Source organism: Mesoplodon densirostris, chromosome 9 (genome assembly GCF_025265405.1).
Source record: "Mesoplodon densirostris isolate mMesDen1 chromosome 9, mMesDen1 primary haplotype, whole genome shotgun sequence".
NCBI lineage: Eukaryota > Metazoa > Chordata > Mammalia > Artiodactyla > Ziphiidae > Mesoplodon > Mesoplodon densirostris.
The window spans coordinates 97,485,424-97,502,745 of NC_082669.1; positions in this window are offsets into that span (position 1 = coordinate 97,485,424).

Genomic DNA, 17,322 nt, shown 5'->3' on the forward strand with positions numbered 1-17,322 from the left:
GTCTTTCCATTTTTTTCTTTATACATCTCCATGCAATTTCAATTTATTATAGCTAGTAGGTAGTACTTTTGTAATTTAAAAATCAATAGGAAAAATTAGGAGATGCCACAAAGTACTACATGTTATTATTCAGGTGAATTATAGAGACAGAAAAAGTGATATAGGGATTCAGAAAAGCTAGAGTGAATTCCCAACTGGTTTAATCATGAAGGAGTAATGACAGGGGTCACGTTTAAGTTAGCTCTCAGAGAACACTGCTTTAGAATCCATGGGGTCTGGATATTAGCCTCATTTTAGTTGCCAACTCACTGCAGGTTGCTGGCACAGTGAAAAGAGCATAGACGTCAGATTTCTAAGCTGTGGGTCTAGAATGTGGGGCTTTCACCCACTAAAGGAATTAGGTCTGCCTAATCTTTCTGTTTCTCAGTTTAAAATAAAGGACTTCAGACAAGTATCCCCCAAGACCATTTCAGTTCAATAGTTAAGTGATATTTGAGGAGGAATGAAATTTCTGGGGGAGGAGGAATAAGAAGGTGGAATGGTACATCCTTAGTTCTGAAAGTAGTGAGTAAACCATTTTTCCCCCACAGAAAAATGTTCATACGGAAGGATAATGGCAAATATTGCTGAAAAGGGAAGTATGACTCCGATGGTAGATAGCTCTGAATGTCAGTCTAAAGAGGATGAGCTTTATCTAATGGGAAATCACTGATGATTTCGGAGTAGGAGACTTACCTTGCCAAACTGATGCTTTAGGAAATGTAATGTGGCAGTGATATGAAGGAATAGGGACTAGAACTAGGGGGAAGGGTTATTTGGGGGTCTTGTCAACAGGCAAAGGTGAGGTAGATAACAGAGGCCTGGGGGTTGGAAGATTTTGTTGTAATTTTGTTGCTGTTATTTCAGCTTGTGGAATAAAATATATTAAATAGAAATGTGAATGTCACTATAGGATCCTGTTCTGGGGAAAAAAAGGGGGGAGCATTCACATTTAAGCTCTGGGTGATATTTATTAGATCCTTGTCATATATTTATAAACTGTACGGGGTACCTCTAAAAATCTGTATTCTTGCCTGAAAATGGAAATGGGATGATCTGCCCAACATTAGCCAACACAAACACTTTGCATTAAAAATAGAAAACCACAAAGCATGTGTACAACACACAGAAAAGATCACACGGAGCTTCCCCCTCCCATATTTAAATTTTGAAATTTTTGTTTTAACAAGTGAAATACTGGAAGGGTTAAATTTTTCTTTTGTCAAATTTGTGACATAGATTTCTTTTGTAAAGAGGAAAATATTTTTTATTTTTGTACATTTTGCTCATTTACATGGCCCTTATAAACACTTCAACTCAACTGAATATACACAAATTTTTTTTTATTTAACATCTTTATTGGAGTATAATTGCTTTGCAATGGTGTGTTAGTTTCTGCTTTATAACAAAGTGAATCAGTTATACATATACATATGTCCCCATATCCCCTCCCTCTTGCATCTCCCTCCCAATCTCCCTATCCTACCCCTCTAGGTGGTCACAAAGCACAGAGCTGGTCTCCCTGTGCTATGCGGCTGCTTCCCACTAGCTATCTGTTTTACATTTGGTAGTGTATATATGTCCATGCCACTCTCTCACTTTGTCCCAGCTTACCCTTACCCTTCCCTGTGTCCTCAAGTCCATTCTCTATGTCTGTGTCTTTATTCCTGTCCTGCCCCTAGGTTCTTCAGAACCTTTTTTTTTTTTTTTAGATTCCATATATATGTATTAGCATACGGAATATACACAACTCTTTGAAGGAAGGATGCTGGGGATTACAACATTGTTTTGCATGAGGGAACTTTAACTCAGAGAGCCTATGGTAATTTACCCAAAGGTAAACTTACCCAAAGGCTGTTTAGCGGAGTAAACAGAGCAGATGCCCATATCTCTTTCAGTGTACTTACTCTGATAAAAATATGTTCCAAGATGTAATTATTACTAAAGAGTACTTTCTCATACAATTTCACATAGGACATCTGAATAAATGTAAGTGGTTTCCAGAAAAAAAAATTGGTTTATTTATAATTGCATTATAAGGTTTATAATGTAACTAGCTATATATCAGGGAATAAAGCTACTGCATGTGTCCCTCACTGAAGGTGAAGCTTGTCACTCAGAAGATACATTTCTCCCTCCAGCATGCCCAGCAGGGACAAGCTGCCTGGTGGTTATGTCATTCTTATAAGCTATCATGATGAGAATGGCCTCACCATTTTCCCAAATCTTCTTTCCTTTTTCTAGAGCTGAATATCATTTTTTTCCTCCCAAGCTAAAGAAACATTATACTACTTTTCTCCAATCGGATCCATACCATGCAACGATTTCTAGAAATACCAACCACAGTCGTTTTTCATACTGTAACCATGAAAAATTGCCACATTAGGAAAAATTTCTTTTTTGCACATCCTGAGGATGGATATAGTCTGTGTGATGGTTGAGATAACACTGGAGTCATTTCTGGATGTTTCTTGACACTTATTGAGGAATAGTCAAAACGTTGGTTATTTTGAAAGTTATGTTGAGGTCTTGTGCTTGAGTATAGGAAGTGGAGAGGTGGAAGTGGAACATTCTGCTGATACACGGATATTTATCATTTGCATTAATATGGATCTGCTGAGGAGCCTATATGGATTTAGATTGCATCTAAGAGATTTATTTACTGGAGGAAGAAGCAGGCAAGGCAGGGAGATCCTTTAGATAGCAATACACATCTAACATTTTTGGAAGTTAAGAGGCAAGGAAGGAGGATTGGGTACAAAGAATCTTGGACTGTTGCACAGTTCAAAGAATGGTTTAGCCAGGTCAACATGGAGTCCTTGAACCAAAGCCACTAGTTGGAGTAGTCCCACATCTTGCCAGCTTGGCCTGCCTTGGCACCTCTGCCAGGCGTAGTCATTCACTAGAGCAGTCTATGGAAAGTATGGCCTTCGTGATCCAGGACAGCAGCTAGGGTCACCAGTCAACTGAGCTCAACCCAGCAGGAGGTTTGAGCGGTCTATGGGACTGTATGGCATGGCTGCCACACGTTCGTATTACTCATTCCTCAGAAAAATGTTTCTCTAAAACAGCTTTGGTATTTTAATATCATTAGATGTTAGTCTGATTTGCCTTGAGATTCAGGTGATCCATTATGAAGTCAAAAATACTGAATGTAATTTAAAAGCTGCTCAGCTAGAATTATTATACATGTCTTGGTTAAATTTATTTTTTTGTTTTATGTATGTATACATGGGTGCATAAGACAGATCTCTATATTAATATAAAATACATCTGTAGTATGATAAATATGTTATGCATATCTTCTATTTAAATTTAGACTTACGCAAGAAAGTTATACTGACAAGCCATATTGGCATCTCTATAGTAACAGGACTAATTGGTGGCTCTTAGAAGGAATACTTCTGAAGATCAATGGCATAATGATTACTGTTTCCTGCAGTGAGTTTTAAGAACTTCACAAATGAATCTTAAAAGCAATAGATTTAATTAAATAGATTTATTTAATTTTTTACTTGTTTCAACTCTGCAGAGTAATTTGTGAGTCAGTCAAAGAAGGATACCTGGTCACTTAAACAAGGACATTAAGTTTTTTGTTTTTTGTGGGAGTTTTTTTGCGGTACACAGGGCTCTCACTGTTGTGGCCTGTCCCGTTGCGGAGCACAGGCTCCGGATGCGCAGGCTCAGCGGCCATGGCTCACGGGCCCAGCCGCTCTGCGGCACGTGGCATCTTCCCGGACCGGGGCACGAACCTGTGTCCCCCACATCGGCAGGCAGACTCTCAACCACTGCGCCACCAGGGAAGCCCCGACATTAAGTTTTATAAAAGTTAGGCAAGTCAGATCTGTGTGTGTGCTTATAAATATTTATATTTACATGAAATTAACACAGTCACTAATAACTGGATTTATTGTTAGCAAAAGAATGAAAAAGAACATGGCACAAAAATTCAGAAGACCTGAGTTTGGGTGTTCTGCTATATGCTAATAAGTGACCTTAGAGGAATCAATTTAACCTTTTTAATCTTCAGTTTTATCATTTAGAAAATAGAGATAATTGCTCAAATGCCTTCTTCATATAGTTTGTAGGAAAGTCAAATGAGCTATGAGATCACACGGGAGTAACTCTGGATGTTTCTGTGAAAACACTAAAAACTGGAATTGTGACATGAAGGATAAATCGTCCATAGGGGTTGTTCATAGTGTGGCAGCATTCTTACTTCAACGGAGTTGAATAACCTTCCTGAAAGTTGCTCTGTATTGTCTCCCAGTGAAAACATATAGAATTCATCCACGTCCATAAATTCTTCTCTGGGAGGAGAGATGACTGTCTTCTCATTCATTTATTTGCTCAACAAATATTAACCAAGCTCCTTTCAGGCACTGTTCTAGACACTGAGGGGTGCAACAGGAAATAAGAGTGAATCAGATAGACAAAGTCCCTGTTCTCAGGGAGCTTACAGTCCATGTAAGCTCTGAAATGGAGATTGTGTGCAGGAAGTCTATTAGGGATCAACACATGTCAGAGTAAGTGAAGCAAGTTTGGGTGGAGGGAAAGGCTAAACTGAGACTTAGTTGCTACAAGGGCTTCAGAAAACCCCAGAGGCATTTCTAGAGTTGGGATGGCCTTGGCACTGACCATGTACTTGATGTGGGTTACCCCTAGGAAGGGACAAAACCTTGAGTGAGACAGCTTCCTTTAACCAAGGCCAATTTCCAGTGGAGCAGGTTTATAACCTGTGAGCAGGTAACAGTCTCCACAGCTTGGAGAATGAGTATCTGGTTCCTGAAGGGACATCTAAGTGGTGTATCACGGCATTCAGTACAACAAATAAATGTATGCTGTGTCAGGTGGTAACTGGTGCTATGGAGAAAAATAAGACAAACAAAGCATGAAAGTCTCCAAGACAAAGGGGGCTTTTATACAGAAAAGACTATAGATTATTTTGAGAAGAGACCTAAGAGAGGTGAAAGCACAAAGCATGCAGATTTCTGTGGTCAGAACTTTCCAAGTAAATGATATGACATATACCTGCAAAGGCTCTGAGGTAGGACATGGTGGCTGATGTGTTTGAAGAAGAACAAGGAAACTGTTAGGGCTTAAGTGGCATGAATAGTGGGGAGTTATGTAAGATGTGAGGTCAGAGAGCTGGTTTAGGAGCAGGGGAGTCATGCAGAGTCGTACTCACCAGATACTAATTGAGTTTCTACTCTAGCCAGGGTTGATGAACAAGATATCAGTAAGCAGTAATGACTAGGAATCTGCTGTTGTGAAGTTTATATTCAAATAGAGGGTTGGGAAACATGGATCAGAAGATAATAGACAAAAATATAAAAGATTATATTTAACAGTAGTCATCACTAAAAAGAAAATTTCTAAAGGATAAAGTGGTAGAAAATGAATGATATAGAGAGGTATCTTTATGCGATCAGGAAAGTATCTTTGAAAAGGTGGTGTTAGAACTGAAAACTGTATCACCTAAAAATGACATCAGAATCGACCTGTAAATTAGTGAATATGTAGAAGCTGTATACAACACTTTTTCCCTCATTTAGTTAGCTTCTGAGAAAATTATATCAGGTATGATTAACTTTAATTGTGCCAGCCTCGTTACCCAGGTACAAGATGCTACTGGATTGACTCTTGAGGACTGTCAGACCACCAAACCCTTGGGTTCGTTGTTACAGGCATGAGACTGGATCATCCCAGATCATTAAAATCACTTCTGAAATTCAGGGCCAATGAATGTCCAAGAAACAGAATTGGTCTAATTGAACCACCATTTGTCAATTTTTTATTACCTTATTTAATTAGACCCTGGTGAATGAGACTAAGGCAGTCTTCTGTGTGAATCAATTAACTTCAAACAGTTCTGCAGTCACTTAGAAAACTTATTATTTCAACTAACATTTCAATTCAGTTCACCTCAAAAATGCTTATTAATGACTTATCATGTACAAAGCACAATGCTGGATGCAACAAGCATACATAAATGATCAATACATAGCCCATGTCCCCAGAAGATTACAAGAGAACTAGAGGAGGGGATATTTATGGAAGAATAGGGCACCAGGCTGACTGTGGTAAGTATTATGGAAACACGGTGGCTAATCATTGATTATTAAACACTTCTTTTGATCATGAAACAGATAAGACAAGTGAATTTAAAGCAACCCATCGGGCCTCCCTGGTGGCGCAGTGGTTAAGAGTCCGCCTGCCGATGCAGGGGATACGGGTTCGTGCCCCGGTCTGGGAGGATCCCATATGCCGCGGAGCGGCTGGGCCCGTGAGCCATGGCCGCTGGGCCTGCGCATCCGGAGCCTGTGCTCCGCAACGGGAGAGGCCACAACAGTGAGAGGCCCGCATACCGCAAAAAGAAAAAAAAAAAAAAAAAAAAAAAAAAAAAAGCAACCCATCAGCACTACTAAAATAAAAGTTGAAGAGCATGTCTTTGACCAATATTAACAGGTGATAGAAAATATAACATATTAATTTACTTATTCATTTTGCATCTTTATCAAGTGCAATGGATTATATTGTGTCCCTCCAAAATTCGTATGTTGAAATCCTCACCCCAGTACCTCAGAATGTAACCTTTTTTGGAAATAGGGTCTTTACAAGTTAAAATGAAGTCATTAGGGTGCGCCCTAAATTTGAATACAAACTTACCAAATTTGGAGAACACCATGTGAACATGAAGCCTCTCCTTACAAGCCAAGGAGAGAAGCCTGGAACAGATCCTTCTCTTGAAGCCCTCAGAAGAAACTAACCCTACCAACACCTTGATTTCAGACTTCTGTCCTCCAGAATTTTGAGACAATATTACTCTGTTGTTTAAGCCAACCAGTTTGTGGTACTTTGTTATGATGGTCCTAGCAAACTCACTAGGCTTAAATATACTTCTAGCTAATGTCTAAATGCAGGAAATACTAATACTATTAGCTAATGCATTGATTACAGCATGCTTATATATTTATAACTCACATGGAAATGAGAGGTTTGGAAAAGATTTATTTTCAAAATAACTGAAGTTTACTTCTTCAAGTGCCATTATTTTTTTAAAGAAATTAATTTGCAATGTGTATGAGCTTTTCTGCCCTTCTAAAGAGTAGAGTTAACATAATTCAACCTCAGGATCACCAGGATGACTCAAAAGTACTTAGCCAACTTGTAATACAGCAAAGGCTTCACAGGCAATTGGGGTAAGAAAGGTTGTGTCTTCTCACTGTAGCCCCAAAGAGCTCTGTTTCTTGATATCTCAGGAAGATCTTTTCTTGATTTTCTTTTTTGTTCACTCTTTCCAGGTTTCTAGTCATCCATTCTTATTAGTATCTGTAAGCCTACTCTTTAATTTTTATAATTGGATGCAATTAACCTTCTATGGGTTGGGAAATCAGATAGCAGAGTCTATAAAAGTTCTATAAGTGTCTGAGAAATTCCCCCACAAACATATATTATGCTCTTTTCTTAAACATCTGTTTTGAAAGCAATGGAGATATCTGCTTGTTTGCTTGGAATATATATACATATGTCCCAAATACTGCATCTGGTGGAAGTCTATCTTCTAAGTAAGTTATTGCTTTATTTCAGTCCTAAAACATAAGGCTACGTGGTCTCCTGTTCCCATAGGTATGTTAATTACCTGCACATCCCTGAGTGCACTGTATGACAGTGGTCATGTTCTTAGAATGAATCTGTGATATATAAACTCTCAAGCTTGGGACAACTTGTGCGGAAAAGAGCAATAGCTAATTTCAGAGAAGGGAACTGTCCTTCCTTCTCGAATTCAGATAATCTGAATCATTAATTTGTGAAGTAAATTCTCTTACTGAGAACTTGTGTACTGGAGCACGAACTCTCTAAAACCTTGATCCCAGACCATGGTGGATGGAACCCGGACCTCCTGACATGTGTCCGGATCCAGTTCTAGCTCTAATCCTGCCACTCTGCTCCTTCTCTCCTTGCTCTGCTAATCTTTCATTCATCTTCCCTGGCTTCCCACCCTTGCTCCTGCTCTTTCTAAGATGTCTCCTAGGCAGTCTCAGCCTTGTCCCTGGATTCAGTTACCACCTAGGAGCAAATGACTCACAAAGTTATATATCTAGCTTAGCCCTTTGTTTGAGTTCCAGATCTGTATTTCCAACTGTCTATCTGTCATCCCCTCTTGTTTGTCTGAAAGGTCCTTCAAATTCAGTATGTCAACATGAAACCTCCTCAGAGCTTTGTTCTCTTCCAGTGTTTCCAGTTTTCGTCAGTGGCATCACCATTCAGATTGCAAAGTGTCATCCTCAGAATTCCCTCTTCCTCCATCATATTCACTCTTTACCAAATGTCAAATTCACCTCATCGAAACACTTTGGAATTCATCACTTTTCTCTATTCCCATCACAATGCCCCAAAGTTGTCATCATCTGTTAATTGGTCTTAGGCAGCAGCCATGTCGACCTATCCTTGCTCTTGCCTTCCTCTAATCCATCTTCCTCACTGTGACCTGAACATTTTTTTAAAAAACACATTTGATTATAGTCATTTTTCCTCCTACCCACTTAAATCCTCCAGTGGCTTCCCATAAATTTTATTATAAAGGCAGTGTTCCCAAACACTGCCATGCATCGCATTCCTCCTCCATGCTTGCCCTGCCCATCTCCTCTCATGAAAGACATCCCATAAATTTCCTTATTTTATCCATTCTGGATATTTTTTAGTTTTTTTCTATCCTCAGTGCTCTCTCCCACCACAGAAGGTTTGAGCTGAAGTTCCCTTTTCCTAGCAAATATTTTCTTCCACTCTTTACCTGATTAATTCCTCCTCATCTGTGAGATGTAAACTCAAGCTTCACTTTCTAGGCAAGTCTTCTCTGACCTTCCAGGCAGATTCAAATCCTCCTTTTATGTACTCTCAGAACAACATACCTTTATTTCATTACATTTATCATTGTTGTCATTTTCCATTGAATTTGTGTGATTATTTTTGTGTGATTATATTTGTCTTCTCCACTACCCTGCAAGTTCTATCTTTCTTCACCAGATTCTGTGCACAGAATCTGGCATATTGTAGTTTGTAAATAAATATTTATTTAATAAATAAAGGGATTAAAAATGATGACATTGAAGTAAATCAGAGGCTACATGAGCTCCTAAGCATTGCCCCAAAGTTACAAAGAAAATTATGAGAAGAACTTAGGCCAGAGTGTAAAGATAGTGACAAAAAGTGACTGCATCTGATTAGAATAATTGTATAGGTAAGAAAAAAGGTCCTGAGCTATATTTCTGGGTCAGAGTTCTAAGAATTAAAAATACTGGTTCAAACATCTACCATGTTTTTCAAAATAAGTAATAACGTGAAGAAATAAAAATTAGTAGGCAAGAAGAAAAAAAACAAACTGGCATTGTCGAGATATGACCCATGTCCAAGCTTGGTTCAGAGCTGTGCAGCACTTTCTTTGAGCCTGGCTTGTGCCTGTCTCTAAGCCCCTTACACTAGCTATTTCTCCTGTCTGAAATATTCTTACTCCAGAACTTAACGTTGCTCAATTATGATCAGTCATGTCTCTGATGAAATTTCAGCTCCTTTGTGTCATGCATTTCCTGAAGATCTTTATCAGTCAGAGTGAGATAGAGTATATTGTGGAGGGAAAGACAAATATTTGTGGCATAAAATAACAAAGTTTTATTTTACAACTCACTATTTATCCAGAGTGGTTAGCAGGAGTCATTCAGGGACCCAGACTATTGAGCTTCTACCATTTTGAACATTGCAGTTGCTATACCAGAGGGAGGGACAGTCCTGGTGGTTCTCACGTTGGTAATTAAATGCTCAGCTTTGAGTCACATCAGCGCCACTCAGATCTCAAAACTAGTCCTAATCACATGACCGTTCCCCAACCACTGCAGTCTGACCTTGTGCCTGTGTGGAGGGAGAACTATAAATATTTGGCAGACAGCATAATATATAATCTAGACTAGTCTTTTCACTTGCTTCTGCATTTTATGATAATCACCATTGTTCGATATTATAGCTCTGTCTATCTAGCTAGCTGTTTATTGCTTACTTCCCCCGACAAGATGCCCATGAAAGCAAAATTCTGTCCTAGTCAACTTAGCTTATCTCTAGCACATAGAACCATGCATGGCTTATGAATAGGCAATAAATAAATATTGTTTATTAAATGAATGAATGAATGAATGAATGAATAACACAAACTGCCTTTTTTTTTTTAACCCGTACCATCTTCTATCCAAGCCTTCTAGTAGTGAGCTCAGTTTGCCTTTATTCTAAGGCAAGAGGGTTGCTGCACTAAGACAGATTATAAGTAAGGACTATGACATTCAAGTCAGATATTGAGATTAACACATGGGGAGTCATAGGAAGGCAATTCAGACTAAGAAAGTTCACAGAAGCTTCGTGTGGTATGCTGCACTGGCTCAGAGAAAATCTGACATTTTGGCTCCAACTGGCTTTGCCAGGTGAGAGCACTTGATGGTGAGGAAAGTACTGCTTCAGAATGGAGATGACTTTATACTTCCTTCTCAGGTTATGATAGCCCCGTCACTCCCCAAATCTCAGAGATCTCGAGAGAGGCCGGCACTACTGAGTAATTCATCATTTGGGCCTATCTCAATAATCTATTAAGAAACAATGTGTCCTGTCCTCTCTCCAAGGTACTGATTCAAAACTGGTAAATATGGCCAAACTGTCCTAAGTGGTGAACGTTTAGCAGCAATAAACGGCTTCCGCAAACTTTTGCAGCCCTCACCCCACTCCCACTCTGGGAAGGTGACTGTAGCCACTATACTTAGCTGAGATTGGGGGCACAATAGTTGGCACAGTTATATTACTACTAACATAAGCACTCACCTGGAAATTTGGACAAGCTAAATTCAGGTTAAATCTACAATACCTAAATCATTTTGCACACTAGTGGAAACTTGGTATATAGTTTGCTATGGCTGCTGTAGCAAAATACCGTAAACTTGCTGGCTTAAAAAAATGCAAGTTTATTATCTCTGTCTCATAGTTTAGTAGTTCAGAAGTCCAGTATAGCTCTCACTGGAATATAATCAAGGTGTCAGCATGGCTGCCTTCCTTCTGGAGGCTCTAGGAGAGAATCTGTTTTTTTTTTTTTGTTTGTTTGTTTGTTTGTTTGTTTTTTAAATTTTCCAGCTTCTACAGACTGCCTGGGTCCCTTGGCTCATGGCTCTTTCCATGTTCAAAGCTAGTAATGGCCAGTCAAATTCTTTTCACATCACATTACTCCGATACTGAGTCTTCTGTCTTCGTTACCTACTTTCAAGGATGCTTGTGTTATATTGGACCCAACAGAATGATGCAGGATAATCTCCCTTTAAGGTCAGCTGATTAGCAGCTTTAATTCCATTCACCATCTGAATTCCCTTTTTTTTTTTTTTTTTGCCATTTATAGTAACATAGTCAGAAGTTCCAGAGATTAGGATGTGGACATCTCCAGAAGGGGAGGCGTTATTCTACCTAAAAACTTAGTACATATTAAAACATTGAAGATTATAAAATCATCATAAAATTAGCCAAAGGAATACTATAAATAGCTGGTTTCTCAAAATATAATATGATAAATCTTGAGGTATTAAACTATTTTAAAAATAATCTGGAATCACTTAGGGTGAACACACTGCCATTTTGCAGGTGAAGACAGTGAATGATGGATGAGATAAATTATTTAAAGCCATATAACTTGAAAGAGTTAGGATTAGGATGCAGGGCACTTCCTACTAAGCCATCACTTTTGCACTGCATTTAGGAAGCCAGGTTATATTGAAATACATTCTAGAACAAATCTATCAAGCAGTTAACATTTGTTTTTAAATTTATGAAGACTAAAATTAAAAATTTACAATACTGGGGTAATTCAACAATATAGAGTGAGTTAATCCTTTGATGTTGACCAAATGATCAGTCCTCTATGTGCATGATACAAGAGGCTTTCCAATGCGTAAAGGGACCTAGTTACAAGAGGCTGATTGATGTTTCCAGATGTGTCCATGTGCATATAAACCCAATTCATCCCATTGTAATAGGACAATACTGTGTACAAGGTACATTCTTTCTACAAGAATCTGAAGCTTGCCATTTGCTGATCTCATGACACAGAAGTATGCACATAAATAACTGCTTGACAAGTTATTTTTAAGTGAATCAAGATGGTCACTATTAAGGAAAAATATAAACATTGGCAACGATGGGAGCAGACTTAGGAGAAGGTGAAGGGAGACTCTAGACTTAAGTCCAAAAGAACCATTCATCTACAAATTCATGTTGTTTGGAATTGTATTATGAAGTATTGTCTATACTAGACAGTCACTTTTATCCTTCAGGGCTAACTGAAAGCTAAATAAATGCTCTGCGTATTTATACACAGTCACATAGAAATACTTAAAAAATGCTGTCTCCCTAGCGCTGCTGTGCTTTGTAAAACTGGCAGAGAAGATGCTATTTATATCTTTAATAAAACATTTAGATTAATTTTTCTGGTTCACCATGGATCCATTTTGAGAAATACAATGGCAAGCTGGTTTTGGATATTATATTCTGACGCTTATCCTTAGCAACTTGATTGCTGTACATTCCAAGTCTCTCCTCCACCCTGTCAGCACACCTCCAGGCTGTTTTGAGTAAGTTCTCTTTGTCTATGCCACCAGGTTTCTAAAGCGGTTTACAGAGAGAACTGTCACCCCAGAAGGGAGAAAGCAAAACGCAAACAGAAATAGAAGCTTTTTCAAGACTATTTTTGTTTCTGCTACATATTTACCTAAACAGTTCAATGGAATGGGTTTATAAGACACATTCGAGGAGCTGAGAACTTTCAGCTTAGTATGAGAGCCATACTGTAGTTTCTAGCAGTTTAGCAAAGGAGCACAAAACAGCAGTGGCTCGTTGCCTTTCTCTGACAGTGCTTGTTTTAGTCTTCCATCTTCCCATGGATGTATTTTGTGATAGACACCAGGAGTTGGTTCTTAGTTGTTTTTTTAGATTATGAGTAATGGCTCCACTAGGCCATCTAATTTTGTTACCACACTGAACTTGGGGCTGCTCACCTGCCACACAGCAAAGCCAGTCTACTGACACTGGGTTGTGGTAAAGGAAATTACAGTGTTTATTTCAGGTTGCCAAGCAAGGAGAATGGGCAGCTCATGCTCAAAAGACCTGAACTCCCTGATGGCTTTCAAGGAAGGGTTTTTAAAGGCAACATTCAGGGTGAGGGGTCCAGCTCATGGACTTTCTTCTGATTGGTTGATGGTGAGGTGACAAGGTGATGTTTCAGGAATCTTAACCATCAACCTTCCGGTTCCAACCAGTCTGGGGTCTGCTGTGCTGGTCAGCGTGAGGTCACCTCCTCCACCAGGGTGAAGGTCTTGTTTTCTGCAGAACAAGTCAAAGATATGTGTTAGATTATTATGTATATCCCTTGAGGAGGAACTAGGACTCTGTTTTATTACTGACCTATTGTTTAAGCTATCATTACTTTTCTTGCTTGACTCTTTTTCCTTTGTTTCTGCGTTCCCTCACTTCCCTAATTAGTAACTGCTCGAGTCTGCTCTTTGGAATTCAGTGAAGGCCTAGGAGACTAAAGCCTTTTTTCTACAAACAAGAAATGAGGGACACGAAGAGGTTTTGTACCTGGGAAAGCCCTGCAGGGTCCTGCTCAGTTTCACTTCCCCCTTTTCTTTGATGCTCCTCAACCCTGAGGGTAACAGGGGCAGGACAAGAAAGGAAGTAAAGTTGTAGGTAAAGAGATGAATCATAAATTTGGCAGGGGAACTAGGTTTTAGAGGGGCTTGGTTTCAGTTTCACTTGGTAAGTGCCTTTTTCAAGATGTCTTCTCACATTCCCTCTCCCCACCCTAATCTCTTTCCCTCTACTGCAATCAATTTTAGAACTTATTCCTATTTTTCTGTCTTCATTAGTCTGTTAATTCAATTATTTTCTTTCAGTTTACAACTTAACGTCACCAGGGATATCTCCAGATTAGAAATAAATATAACAATCAGAAGTTCTGGAGAGAAAGTAAGAAACTTTACCAATTCTAACATTGCAGAATAAGTCATTGTCACTAAGTAGTCATAGTAAAAAACTGTTTAATGTGTTGGGATTATTTCTAATGGTATATAAATAATGTATTTATGTTAATAGCATATTAATATTCTGGCCAAAGGTAATAAGCCAGTGCCAAAGATAGCTCATATTTTAATAAAAGTTTTAAAATTCCTCCATGAGAATTATATTCATATAATTGTAGCCTGAGAAATATTCCCTTTAGGTGTTCAAGTTCTGAGCAATTAACCACTTCAAAATAACTTTGAGATTGAATATACTTAAAGAAAACTGCTTTGGTGATTAGGGGAAGGGTCTACCATGCTTACAGCCCAAGTGCAGTAACCACACCCTGATTTATAAGAAATGTTGTTACGTTTAAAAGAGACAGGAGAAACATGGTTCACACCAGATTTTTTATTTTTAAATTTAAGAAGGAGGAGTCCAAGTCTAAACTTACACAGAATCACTAGGAAGTAGAGAGTTGCGGTTAAAATTATCTGGTGAATCTCAAACCAATCAGTAGGACACATAAGAGTAGGGTAGCAACTGAGAAAATGTTTAAGGGCAAAAAGGCTTGGAATGAGAGAACATTTGTGAATTTAGGTGGTCAGAAAAAAAAATCCTTGTATGAAAGCTTAGATTCATAAGGAGTTAGTCTGTTTCTTTTTACTATCAGAATGTAGTTATGGTCTAGAGGATTAGAAACTAGTTTCTATAGCTAACAGATATGAGTACTCATGGTTTTGGAAGCCAGAGCAAAGCAACTGTGGGGAGTTCTGTGCTTGACACAGGGCAGGACAGGCATCTTTGTTTTGGAGCGAAAATTTCATTTCTTCATTAAGAGCCATATAAGGACAAGGGGTACCTTGCGTTGACATTCCATACCAGGAGCTGATAAGACTAAATAAGTAAAGGAAAGGAGACACCAGTGATTGCTTCATCTTTCTAGTAAGGTTACACATATAACTTGAGTGAACAAGAATAACACCCTGCCCCAAACTTTCCCTGTCCCCCAGCCACATATTGGCTAATATTCTCCTAAGTAGACATTATTTTTAATTAAGAAGGAAACACCTGCCTGGGGAAGTAGGAATGGGCAAGGAGAAAAGAAATCAGTCATTCACATCACAGTTTAGTTACATATCCACTGTCAATAATAATTCACATCTTACAAAATACTTTTCGCAAATACAGTTTCATTTAATCAATGTGACGACTCTGGGGCAGATTCTACACATTAGTTACATGTGAGGGAGCTGAGTTGTGTCAAACAATAATCAGTATCAAGACTACACAGGACAAAGAGCTTTATTTGGGGTCTTAAAAACTGCAATTCAGGAAACACAGATTTGGGTAAGATCAGAGAAGAGAAAGAGTCAGGGTCTTACAAAGACAAAAGCCATTAGGTTGATAAGTTGTCTGGAGACAGTTGTGATTGACTCTGATGCAGGAAAGGAAATATTTGTCTTTAAAGAATAGGCTGGGGCTTCCCTGGTGGCGCAGTGGTTGGGAGTCCGCCTGCCGATGCAGGGGACACGGGTTCGTGTCCCGGTCCGGGAGGGTCCCACGTGCTGCGAAGCGGCTGGGCCCGTGAGCCGTGGCCGCTGGGCCTGCGTGTCCGGAGCCTGTGCTCCGCGGCGGGAGAGGTCACAGCAGTGAGAGGCCTGCGTACCACACAAAAAAAATAAAGAAAGAATAGGCTGTCACAAGTTATTTTAGGGTAAGGGTTTGATGAGTAGATAGACTGTCACAAGTTATTTTAGGGTAAGTGTCTGATAAGTATCTTGAGTTTCTGGCAGATGTTCTAGATGCCTGCTGAAACAATAAGAGATCAAAAGGTCAGGTTTCATCCGGGTTAAGATGTACACAAGTCACACTTCCTCAGTGGCCTTCTGGGTCCATTTTAGAGAGCTCTCTTAGTGATACCAGCTCCATTTTGACTTTCCTTTTACAGGTGTAAAGGGATTAAGCATTTTGTCCAAGGTCACATCTAATAAGTGGTGAAGTTTGAACCTGAACCTTGCTTTGCTCTGCGAAGAGTTTTGGATCCCATCTTTCCCATGTTTTGGCCCTGAAAGCAAGTCTACTATTTATAACTTAGCAATTTTTCATCTTCTTCACTTTCCTAGTATTGTCCAGGTAATCCCTACTTCTTATATGATGATAAAAAGGCTTTCTATATACCATTGCTCTTCTTAGATACTGGGCGGCATATTCCCACTTTCACCTTGAAAATTTACATTCTTGCACCATTTTCATTTTCTCACTCATCACTCTGGACCAGCTCTAGGGCAAGACATATAGAAACCTAAGAGAACATTCTCAGGGATAAGCCTAGTATTATTCTGCAAACTGAAAGTATAAACTATGGCTCAAAAATGTTTCCATTGCTTTAAGTGCATTCCATAAACAGGGACTGCATTCCAGTTCTTAGTAACATTACTCTCATCCCCAATGCCATTATATAATTAGAATAAGCTGTAACGGCCGTGCCCAAGAGTTTTCTTCTCAAATTATAGAAATGTCCATGTGCCAGAGATACTCGCTGCTAAGTAACTTCACAGTCACCTTATTACTTCCAAAACACAAAACAAAACAAAATTAGTATAATAAAAGCTACAGTGAAATTGGAAGTACATCCTAGAGCATAGTACCCTGGACAAAAAGTATGTAGTGATGCTCCTGTCCTACTCTAGTCTTCTCCATTAACTAACTCTGGAAATTAGATATTAGTTACATTTGTCTACCCTGGATACTACAAAAGCATGTGCCCAAGTTTTGGTAGATGGTGTGGGGGAGGAAAAATAATTTTCCCTCTACCCTTCTAGGTTCTTAGCTGAGATTCCCCTATAATATTAATATGAAAAAAACAAACAAAATTTTAATAACATGTATACCTCCAGTATACATGAGAGACCTAGGAAAACTGAGTAACTTTCTGAAATGGCCCAAGCCATCATCTTAAATAACATCTCCAACTAAAGGCAAAAGAAGGTGTTGGGTGGGGTGGCGGAAGAGGCCAGTTGTGGAAGGTTACCAGGAAAAGCACAGTAAATAAGGATAAGGTGGTTATATAGATTTAAGCTTTCACCTTCACCTTTGATAAAACTTGTTTCTAGAGCTTTAGAGTCATCCTTCTTGGTACAGAGAGGAAGATACCCTTACAAATGGAGATTTCCCTTACAAATGTAAAAAGGTCTCTTACAAAAGGGT